Raw genomic sequence first — 12,136 nt, forward strand, 5'->3', positions numbered from 1 at the left:
GTAGTTGCCTAGCTTTCCCCTCTCCGCAAGATTCGGATTAATAAAAGACTGAGAAGACGCTATCGGTAAGTGCTGGATTTAATCTTATGTTACATTGGGAACTTACTTTTGGTCCACAAAGCAAGTTCTGTGTGAATTGGTACTACAAGCGGGGGCCTAATAAACAGTCTGCCCAGTATGTATGAAGCAAGAAAGTAGGCTCTGACCTACAGTATGTTTCTACAAGTGTAATATTTGGTCAGCAATTGTACAGTCTCTGTCGTCCTAGTGCTAGGTGTCAGAAGGTTCTACATTGTCCCATACATACAAAGGCACACTAGACTACCTGAATAAAGTGCGTGATAAAGTGCATGTTGATATCTGTACTCTTGCCAAAGGCCCAATTACACACACACACACAAACACACACACACACACACGCATTTATCTGACAGATCATTGAAGCCAAAGCCAGGAACACACTATAAAAAGGGAACAGGTCAGGTCTCCGCTTTTCAAACCTATCCCTGTCTTTGGCTTCAGTAATCTGTCAGTAAATCTGTCTGTGTAATAAAGCTGTAAGAGTTGACCTTGAATTACTACTTTTACAAACTTCAAATATCAACCTGATATACAAAATCTCAAGTTGAAGCAAGATCTTTTCTGTAGAAGAATCTTTTCATTGGATTCACTTCCCCCCGGGGGCTAAAGCTTAGCCGTACTGTAGCTAATCTGTAATATTAGCTAGCTTCTAAATACATTATCCCTGCAGCACAGTGTACCACACCTGAGAATTGTGCTAATAATAACCTGTAATCTGCTCCACTTCAAGGATTACAACTTCACAACTATCTTCCTGCACACATACCTGAAGAGATTACTGCAGTACAGAGATGGCTTGTTTGAGGAAAACACTTCCTAAAAAGATTGTAATTCTTTTTATATTGCTTTAATCTAGAACACCGGTGGAGTTTTTTTTTTTTTTTTTTTTATCATGTGGTCCATCCACCATTGAATGTATCCTGGCATATCACGAGAAGCATCGAGACAATAAACACACCGGGGTTTATCTAAGCAAATGGTTCACTTTATGACCTTGTAGTTATTACGTGCTATATGACTATTACATGTATGGTACACATATAGCCCCTCTCTATATGTCTGCATTCCATGGTTTGTTAGTCACTTTGATAAGATTGAAAGTTGACAGCATGGGTTTTATACAACATTGAAACCATCTGCCTAAAATAACGTAGGTTCCCCTCGTGCCACCAAAACGCCTCTGATCTCTCAAGGTGCAGACTCAACAAGACCTCTATGCCAGATACCATGGGACATCTTCAAAGGGGTTTTCCAGGATGAGAAAAATGGTGTTGCTTTCTTCCAGCTAGCAATTGCACGTGTAATTGACCACCAAAGAAAGTGTATGTCATAAAAACTTGCACAAAATCTAAAATCTTTTTTAGTAGTTTTACAAATACGTGAAATCCTGTATAAAAACACATAAAAACTATCCCACAAGGACTGTACTAGTATGTAAGTCCATGGATTGCCAACTGCTATAAAGTATATGTCATTACTCATAGAATTGCAGATATGTTATTGCACTATATCCATATATCGAATGAGTAAACATCCAAAGTGAACAAACCACACATAGATGATACTTTCTGGTTTATGGTGTCAGGAAAAATTACATTTCCTTACTTAAGCCCTTATTACACGGGAGATTCAGAAGAGCAAATGAGCGCCAACCTGTCAGGTCAGCGCTCTCTTGCTCCTCGTTTCCTGCTCGCTGCCTGCGCTATTACACATACCTACAGCGAGCGGGTAAGAGCAGGGGGCGCGGGGAGCTGCAGGGTGGCGATCACCCAAGTAGTGGTGTTGAGAAAGACCGGAAGGGTCACAATGCGTGCAGCGTCTGCATTTATGTTAAAATAAAACTTTGAAGAAGCAATTTTACAAGAGCGAGTGCCAGGACCTATTTATTCATTTGGTTCAATGTTTGCCACGAGCACCGTGTTGGCTGTAGATTCATGGACAAAGCTTCAGTAAATCTACGTCTAAACACTCCTTTAGGGAGTCTGTAAGGATACCCAATAAAAAGTTAGAGGGAAAACACATAACATAAAACGTTGTCTGTTTTTGGCAAATTCCTCATTGTGTTTGTTTTTCGCCAAATTGACTGGTTATTTCCCAATATGCTATTTCCCCCCCAGTACATGTATGATCTATCATATCTCCCGTAATATGGCCCCTTTGCTAAAGAAGGGAAGTGGACTGTTTCTCTGTTTTTCAATGTGATGGGATGTTTGGCTTCGGGGGAATTTTTTTTTTTTTTTTTTTTGTCCACATCCTCTGCTTCCGATCAATGTGACATTGTTAGTTTTTGTATGCCGCCCTGTGTGATGTTATGTAGTAGCCAAAATTTGGAACAAAATATGCATATTTTAGCAGTGAAATTTAGCTGTCGGAAATCACATGGCCATTTGATAAATCAGTGCATTGTTGCTCATTTTTTGGGGGATTTGGGACATTGAGTTCTACAATATGTGGCCATATGCATGCAGATAGGTAAAGATATTTAATTGTATATTTGGTGCTTTTTTTCACCTCCTGCAACAGTATTGCACCAATGCACTGTTATTCACAGGATTGGGGTGGGGGGGGGGGTCATCACTGCTGTGCAAGCACAGTTTGGGCAGTCTGCATCACTGTTTGTTTCGTGACAGAGTATATGCACACAATGTAATTCTCATGGAAAACTCGGTGCGGAATCCACGGCTCATCCCTGCATGCTCCCGCTTCCCTCTACGCTGACTCCATTCTATGGTCCGATGACGGAATCCACCCAAGCATATAATGGAGTCTATGTGATGGGTGGAACTTCAAGTGGAAGCAAGCAGCGGATTCTGCATGGAGTTTTCCGCAAAAATTACTCAGTGTCCATATACCCTTATGAGCAACATGAAAGAATGTGGCTGCAGACCAGCATCAAGGCTCTTGTCCGTCTGAAGAGGACTATGGGCGGGCTGGCAGAGAAGAAGACTATCACATACATTGGGGCCGGCATAATGACAGGGAAGATCATGTGATGGATAAATGACACCTGATAGAGGAGAACCTGAAGACTGCTCTAGAGGTCTTGTGACTGGTTTCTCCAGCGCAAAAGTGGTAGGGGACTTCTAATAACAGTAAACTGACCAATCATCCAGGGTGCCACAGGAAGTTTTATAGCCAAGAAAATAAATTACAACCATATTGCATGTCCTAAGTACCGGATTCTGTATTCCCATTGCTGTTCTACATTTTGTTAAAATAAAACCTAAAAAAATCTAGAATATGCAGCAACATAAGGGTCAACTAGAGTCATTTGCTCCATTACTGAGCTCATACTATAAATTAAAATGGAAAGACAAACTTTTTCCTTCAAGATTTTTCTTTTCCGGATGTGACTTCTCCAGGGAAAAATTAGGAAATACCACTCTAGTTTTCCATATAGTCAGCGTAGATTCTTATATGTCTTACAGCTGTGCAAATGCAGAAGATGTAAAAGAAGCTTTTGTAGTAAATAGGATTAGCCTTTATAAAATGGTGTTCTAGTTTCTCCTCTTTTTTTATATAGCCAAAATTTGACATTTTAGCATAGTATCTATAAATTTTGCTTTCTTTTAGCATTTAAATAGATGCTTATTTAACACAACCCAATATGACCAGGATGTGTGACCTTGATTGAAAGGAACACAATGTGACAAATGCTACTTTAAAGATACAAATTATTATTTTTCTCTTTTCAATTAAGTTTTCACCCCAATAATATGGTGGATGTTTCTGTCCATGCTCATTGACTGTTGTACGGTTGCTTCCATCTGACATTGTAACTCTTAGAACCAGTTGATGATGACCAGTTCCTTTTTAAAAACTGTTTGCAGTTGAGGAACCTCTTGATTGTGACAACCAGGGATGGAGTGTGACCTACTGCAGCCGGACTTAGAATGTAAGTATCTGGTCTTTCATATTGCTTGGACCAAAGATGGAAAAATTGTTGGATCTCCTATAGAAGCATTCTCTTTTCTTTTTTTTCTTTTTTTTTTTTTTAAATAAATAAATATTATTTTTATTATTATTATTAAATGCCCCATATGGTACCATTACGTACATTACAGTGTGAACTTCCTCTTTTTGCCCCCATCTTAACTTTCATTTTTTTTAGTTATCTATTAATTGCAGGTCATATAATTGGGGTCTGACTATTGCAGCGTAGCTGTAGCAATTGAACAGACTGGATCTTGGTATCCCTGTGCTTGCTTGAGTTCTGGCAAACTACATAATGACTTCAGGCCCCCATTTTTGCAACTATAAATTATGGATAATAGGTAATAACTATGAGGTGTGATAGTGATTGCATCTCATCCCATTCAGTATGCCTTGTGTTTAGTTCAGGCTAACTTAAAGGGTTTATCCAGCGCTACAAAAACATGGCCACTTTTTCCCCTCTCTTGTCTCCAGATCGGGTGAAGCTTAATTGCAAACCACACCTGATCTGGAGACAAGAGGTTGAAAAGTGGCCATGTTTTTGTAGCGCTGGATAACCCCTTTAACCCCTTCACGTCAGCAATCTGTATATATACGTTCCTATTGCACATGCCCCGTGCAGTAGGAATGTATATATACGTTCCTGCTCTGATGGGGCTTTATGATCAGAGCGGGATCGCTGTAGAGATAGCGATCCCGCTCTCATCTGAGTGAAGCACCGGAGATAATGAGAATCAGCTGCGATCCCGCAGCTGGCCCCCATTAACCCCTTAGTGACCGCCAAAGCGGCGGTCACTAATGGGCCAATGCCGCCGCTGTATTTCATCTCCCCCCACCGTGAATCCACGGTGGGGGGAGAAGAAATAAGTAAAATCAGACCCCAGATCAGCCCCCCTAGTGCCCCAGTCACTAACCCCCCATCCCCGCGGCGGCCATCAGATCCAAGATGGCCGCCGCCATCACTGTGAACAGACTAATATGTATAGGATCAGTGCTGCACACCTCTGCCTTAAATTGTAGAGCCGGTGCTCAGTGGTAACTGGGTTATTCAACCATTAGTCTTGTACAGTAGAAACCCACGGCACTCGTTTTTTCATGCAAGAATAAGTGGTTTTTTTTTTTAACAATGTGATACAAGGTATTTACTCCGACCATAGACAGAAAGTACATGAGATGAGACCAACAATGTATTGTACAACGTTTTGGTCCGACCAGGACCTTCCTCAGGCCATAGGGTCTCTCGTGTGCTGTATGCAAGAAGAAGAGGGGTCGGTGACCCCTGCAGGGGTCGGTCCATCTGCAATGGAAAAGCTAATTGGCGCTCCTTTACTTCTGAGCCCTGCTGTGTGCCCATACAGTGGTTTACGCCCACATATGGGGTACCGTAGTACTCAAGAGAACCTGCGTTACAAATTTTGGGGTGCTTTTTCTCTCCTGTTCCTTTTGAAAATGAGAGACTTTAATCTAAATATATATATTATTATATATATTATTGGAAAATTTTTAATTTTTCATTTTTTTACAGCCTAATGTTGAGTACTTTCCTCCAGCCCCTGTAGGGTTAGAATGCTCATTATACCCCTAGATCAATTCTTTAAGATGTGTAGTTTCCAAAATGGTCACTTATGGGGGTTTCCAGTATACAAACCTCCTAAATCAACTTAAAAAAAGAACTGGTCCCTAAAAAAATCAGTTTTGGAAGCTTTCACGAAAATGTGGTAATTTGCTGATAAATTTCTAAGCCCCATAACACCCTAAAAAAGTAAAATATGTTTATGAAATGAAGCCAGAATAAAGAGGACATATCGGTAATGTGACTTAGTAACTAATTTATGTAATACGACTTTCTTTTTTTAGAAGCAGAGAATTTCAAAGTTCATAAAATAAATTTTTCATGATATTTTGATGTTTTTCACAAAAAACACACAAAGTAGTGACCAAATTTTGCCACGAATATAAAGTGCCATATGCGATGAAAAAACAATCTCAGAATCGCTAGCATACGTTAAAGCATCACTGAGCTATAAGCGCATAAAGTGAGACAGGTCAGATTTTGAAAAATGAGCCTGGTCTTTTAGGTGCAAATAGGCTTGGTCTTGAAGGGGTTAAAGATTAATCTAACCTTTTTAACCTGCTTATATCTCCCCACAGCACACGAGGCACTGAGGCCGAAGGTAACTTACTTACTTTCATCCCCTATGCCATTCCATGCAGTTCGAATATGCTATTAAGGTGGTTTGGTGCACTGGGGGCAGGAGTAGAACCCCCAGTGCACAGATTTGCTCAGCCAGCCCCATCTAACGAATATGAGCAAAGTAGGCCAGAGCAGTGCACTAGGGATGTGGTAGTCCTAGTGCACCAAACCACCTTATTAGCATTACGAATTGGCTTTAAACTGCACAGATTCTTCTAGCCTTGTGATAGTTTCCTTCTAAGCATCTATGTAGTTTTGCAGCTAGTTATATTCTCTATTGGTCTTATGATATAAAGACATTTTGATTCTTTACTAGGTTGTTACTTGGTTAATGCTCAGTATCCCATGCTGCATAGAGTTAGTTTAAAAGATCCATGGATCACAAGCCACACTTAAGCCACCCACCCTATCCCCATAAAGTGGTATATCACACTGATTGCTACCACTTATGAATGTAGTACTATCTGTGAAAACATTCAGCATGTAGCGCTAGCCGGTGGTCAATCATTCATTCCTTGATCCCTAGGACATATAACATTTGTATGGCAGCCAGTATCTGGCAGCTTGTGGTATAGAGAATGGTTTGTATCCAGCGATTACTGAACTAGTCAGGGGCTCATTTTCTTAACTGTTGTGTAACTTTAGGGTGTTATGCTCCATGTTCACCATTCCACTGTATGGCGGGAGGCTGAGTGACATAAATTAGTATTTGTGTAATTCACTGAAGCTTTTCTATATGGTGAATAGTGTCCGATAATGTTATAAACATGTTTGGCAAGCAAGTCTAGGTTTCCATGGGACCCTAGAGGTGAGGGATGCTACATTAATGCAGCGCATCCTAGTTATATGCCAGCATCCTTTAAAAAAATAAAAAAAAGATGCTGACTCATCCCAAGGAGCACTGCCGCACCCCCATTCAATTTTATGGCCCCTATGGAGTCAGCCCTGCGAGATAAATGGGTACATTCCAGAAGAGCTGCTCAGGGATGCCAACGTACCCAGGACTAAATCTAGCTTTAAAGGTGGTCCATTAACATGCTGGGGTTATTTGTATCATCTGAGTCAATTGATGGTTCATGTTTGTCGTTGTCCAGTATCTGGTGGTCAGTGGAAAAAATGCTACCTCTTTGAACTTTGTTGGTTGCTACACCACTGTCTTAAAAATCTAGGTCTTTTTCCAGAGGTTATAAGGTTCCCCATTTAAAATTTATTTAGTCATTTTATTTGGTTTTCAATCTTAAATTGCATTTGAACCACAATTGTTCTGGCTGTACTAGGTCCCAAGGTTTGCCGCTGTTTTTATGACTGGGATTTTGGATATGGTCAGTAACAATAACTCATTGTATGTTATTACCAATGTTCTGTCAAGGTACAAACTTGGCATATGTGAAACTACTCTCCTACTATATGGTGCTATAGTGTTCCTTTTCAAGATTTTTTTTTTTCCCCTTTTTACTTGTTCATTTCTGTCGATTTTTCCGTTTGTATTATCTTGCTTCAGAGGTGTTGCTGGTGAACATTTTATCTTTTGCAAGTTAACAATTTTTTTTTTTTAATTGAGAGGTAATAATCGTTTTGGTAAGTTTTAGCTTATGCCTTCGTAATTCTCATCATGCATGTCTGGTCTAGTGTTCTGGCAAAGCAAGAAATCTTTATAATTGTAAACACTTAAAAGTGTGGGTGGAGAACATGGGGGCAGGAGAGTAATATCTTCAAGAGCATATAATATATATCCAGAAAATGATATATATAATTTTTTTCCCCTTGCGATTATACAGGGGTTGTCCCTCTATTAATTATTATATTGATTGTATAGATCCTAAAAAGTGAAATATCTATGCTATTTCCACTTTGATAAATTTCTTTGATATTTAGGCTATGTTCCCACTTCGGGAACATAGCAGAGAAAGACGGCTGCCTCGTTATAATCACTGCCACTAATAATTATCATGAACGTTATTCACGGCCGTGAATGTAACAAGGCGGCCACCTTTCCCTGCTAAGATCCCGTCGTAGGGACATGGCCTCCACATTCATACTATGTAAGTGAGGCTATGTGCTCATCCCCCTCTCGAAGTCCCGATCTCGGACCCCCTCCTGCCACTGGAGCAGTCATTCTCTGTGGGCATCGGTGAGCATACGTGCGCATGGCTTCCGACGAGGACTTTTCAGCAGTGGGACGGGGTCCAGGACTTCGAGGAAGGGGTAAGTATAAGGGGCTCGACCGGGGGGTCGGGTGGGCTTCACCCCGGCAGTCAGGATGACAGGCTACCTTTTAAAGTTTTTAAAATGTACAATTTCTCTTTTATTAGTAACTTGAAGTAAATCCTTATCTGTCATGAAATTCACAATATGGAAACTGATTTGGATTTTGCAGTCATAGTTGCTGTTCATGAATAAATGAGTGTTTGCCAATTCTGTGCCTGACACTACTAAAGTGTATTACTGGGACCCTTGTAATGTTCCCCTGGACGTTGAAGAGCAGCCAACAGAAATACTTCTGCTCTGTCTGTCAAAGAAGGAGCAGATCCTCCGCAGTAATGTAGAAATATAGTTGAGAAGCCTCCTTCTGCAGGGGTGGTGAGTAGGGACCATATTACCAGCTGCCAGGGAAAGAAGGTAAGTCATTCTGTCCAGGGCCCAACCCCCAGAAGCAACAGCACCAAGGAACCCAGATGGAAGCAGTAAATAAAAATAAATCATTTTTATTTGTTAAAGAAACACTTTAAATTACTTTAATACATCTAGTAGTTGCATTTCAGGACTTTCAGGTATGAAAATGATTCATGGGATAGTGCCTTAAAGCTTTTCTCACTGATCACAGAGCAGACAAACAATGGAGGAAAATGAGGTTAAATGACTTATAATTTGGGGGTTGGAAATATCAAAACTGTAAGATCAAGGTCTAACTTGTTTGGAAAAGCTCCTGGTTGCTGAAAAAAATGACTACTTTTGTTATTAATATGCTATTTTAAAGCAGATATTTTAAGAGGAAGATCGGAATATAAATTAGTATGAACGTAGATAGGATTTATCAGAATTCTAGACATATACTTTTTTATATCTCCATAGTCTCTTACAGCACTAACCTATAAGCCTTTTTGTTAAAGGGGTTATCCAGGCACAGAAAAACATGACCAATCAATCTAGTCCTCAGTTTAGGTGTGATTTTGTAGCTCCATTGAAGTTTACTTCCATTGATGTTTTTCCCTAATTCTGGGTAACCCCTTTAAAATGTCAATGAGGCTCGAAGGCCCAGCAGGGTAAAAGTCCAGGCAAGCCCAGCTCGTGTACTCTTTATCTAGTGGCTGAAAGTCAAATGAAGCAGGTGGGTAAAAAAAAGTGAGAAGGGTGACATGGGCTGGACTTGCCTAGACCTTTTACCCTGCCGAAGAACACCTCCTGGGCTTTTAAGTCTCCCTGTTCCTTTGCCACCGCAACTGTTCCTGTTCCCTGCAATTGGCAGCCATGTTTTAACTTCTGTTTAAACCTTAAAACACCATTTTTTTCACTTCATGTCAAGTGGCTGGCATAAAGTTTGGTCTCCAGCACACTGACAGCCACAGGTGCCCCACATTTAGTAAGACCTGTGCGACTATTAATAAATATATAATAATAATAAATCTTATTCGAGTGAATGTATGATAAGGCTGTTATCACACAATGGTAGTAGGCACAATTTTTGGTGTAATTTTAGAAGAATAGCAGTAAAACCACAGCTTGTGAACACTGCCTGATGCTGGTGGATGTCATGCTTAAGTGATGTAAATTGTGAATTGTAAAGTGACGCAAAATATGTTGCCACTATATAAATAAATTTTTATTATTAATGCATTTTTTATTAGTTATATTTTAATCTTTCTAAAAGTGAAATCATAATTTGTCAGTGTCCACTTTGCGCCAAAAATATAATGAACAGAATTATAGTCCTCATCTCATAAATTTGCCATTAATTTTTGTGTTTATGCATCCCTGGGGAATGAAGTTTGAATGAGCACAATGAGAAGGCCTTAGGCAATGCCCAGAGGTGGGGGCATATATGCAAATGGAAAGCATAATCAGTTGACACTTTGCATATGGGATAACTGCTCTTCTGTCTTCTTAGCTTTATTACAGCACTTGGCCTAAAAATGAGTGTTCTGTCTGAGAGTACAGGGCATGCTGGCCACTCGCTTTATCCTTTTTCCACTTTATAGTACACTTTTTGTTTCACATATGTTTACAGCTTGTATCTTTGATTTCCTTGTTATTGGTTTTTCCAATTAATATTTGTTTATATTGTGACTGGCTGGTACCCTATTGAATTGTCGTCATGTCATACATTTTTTTTTTAACTGGGAAAAAAGAGGTGGAATTGATTGTGACAGTTGATCTGCGTTTTAGAAGTCTACTTTTGTTTTCCTAAAAAGAACAAATATGTCGCCTGCTGGGAGATTGTTTGAGAATCTGACAGACAAGTTTTGGTTTTCCAGCTGTTCCTTTAAACAATTAGGAATATCCCGTATGCATCATAGAGATTAAGTAACCTATATTGTACCATGGTTTATGAGCAGCAGAGGTGGCTAACATCCCATTAGGCTGCTTGGGTTCACTGTACAACCCATAGCACACATTGTTCTGGATACCTGATAGATTAGTATTCATGTTCATTTATTCACAGTATATTGCCCCATATAAATGTGTATATGTGTCTCTTGCACCATTAGCTATGCACATGTTATATTTGATTACCTTCCATGCAAATACTCACATTTGTGGTATGATGGGCTACTGGAAAATTCCTGCAGGAGGAGGGGGGGTTCCTTTTCACGATAAGGTTTTTATGGAGAGTCAAAGCTGGATCTTGTTAAAATCTTTTTCCATTAAAGCCTATGAAGACGGCCAGGAAATCTGGGAGCCACAAAAAAGCAAAGAGTAAAAAAATAAAATCTGCACAGCTGTGGTCTAGACACTAGAACAGCACGTCTTAGTAGATGCATTATGACTGACAGTTGTCCCATTTGTACTGTGCATTAGCTAATATTGACCAGCTGCGCAGAGATCACTTGTGGGATCATGTAATAGTACTTATCATTCTTTTGTTTGTATAGTATGTCGGACTGATTGGAAATGATTTTTTTTTTGTTATAGCAGCGTTATCATGATATTGTGGGTAATTAGTTTGAATTTTTGGAAGTACGTGATAATATTGCGTACGTGATATTGTGTCCAGTCCATGGGATTCATATTTGTAGGTTGACTTTCAGATTTAATATATTTTGGCTATACTGTTTAATATATTATAACTCAATAACTTACACTAACAACACTGCTGATAGTAGTACATTCAAGAGATTGTACTCTCCTATGCATGTAACAGTGTAGCTTTTTTTTATCCCACTTTCAGGGACTTTTCTCTTTCTATGATACCGTGTTTCCCTGAAAATTAGACGGTGTCTTATATTTTTTCCCCTCAAAAACAGACACTATGGGGGAGATTTATCAAACTGGTGTGAGGTAGAATTGTCTTAGTTGCCTCTAGCAACCAATCAGATTCCACCTTTCATTTTGAAAAGAATGTGTGGAATGAAAGGTGGAATCTGGTTGCTAAGGGCAACTGAGACAATTCTACTTTACACCAGTTTGATAAATGTCCCCCTATGTCTTATTTTCGGGGGGTGTCTTATTTCTTTCCTTCATCCCCTCCCAGCCAGGGGGAAAGAAATAAGATGACCTCCCTGGAATACTTACCAAGAGTGCATCAGCGGTGGGTCAGTGGCAGGTCAAGCATGTGGCGGAACGTGCGGTGGTGTGACGTGTGGGGGGCGGTGCCAGTTTTGGAGGTACACAAGGGGATTAGGTGAGTGCTGGGCGGCGGTGGGGGGTGGCACCTTTAATTTTTGGGGGTGCCCAGTTTAGAGTAGGGGGTGCCTTATTTTTTGGGGAGAT

At 40.0% G+C, this 12,136-nt stretch overlaps 1 protein-coding gene and 1 long non-coding RNA gene across 2 annotated transcripts in view; one reads left to right on the forward strand and one right to left on the reverse strand.

Moving 5' to 3' along the window:
• The window catches only part of GPM6B (glycoprotein M6B), a 97,433-nt gene that overhangs the window by 34,506 nt on the left and 50,791 nt on the right, over positions 1-12,136 (forward strand). The gene's annotated exons all lie outside the window — the stretch shown is intronic.
• LOC138792928 (uncharacterized) overlaps positions 1-12,136 on the reverse strand; it is a 31,978-nt gene that overhangs the window by 3,803 nt on the left and 16,039 nt on the right. Inside the window, exon 2 of the long non-coding RNA XR_011363192.1 lies at positions 10,959-11,098. This is a non-coding gene — a long non-coding RNA (uncharacterized lncRNA). The remainder of the gene's footprint in view (positions 1-10,958; positions 11,099-12,136) is intronic.

This window comes from Dendropsophus ebraccatus, chromosome 5 (assembly GCF_027789765.1).
Source record: "Dendropsophus ebraccatus isolate aDenEbr1 chromosome 5, aDenEbr1.pat, whole genome shotgun sequence".
NCBI classification, from domain to species: domain Eukaryota; kingdom Metazoa; phylum Chordata; class Amphibia; order Anura; family Hylidae; genus Dendropsophus; species Dendropsophus ebraccatus.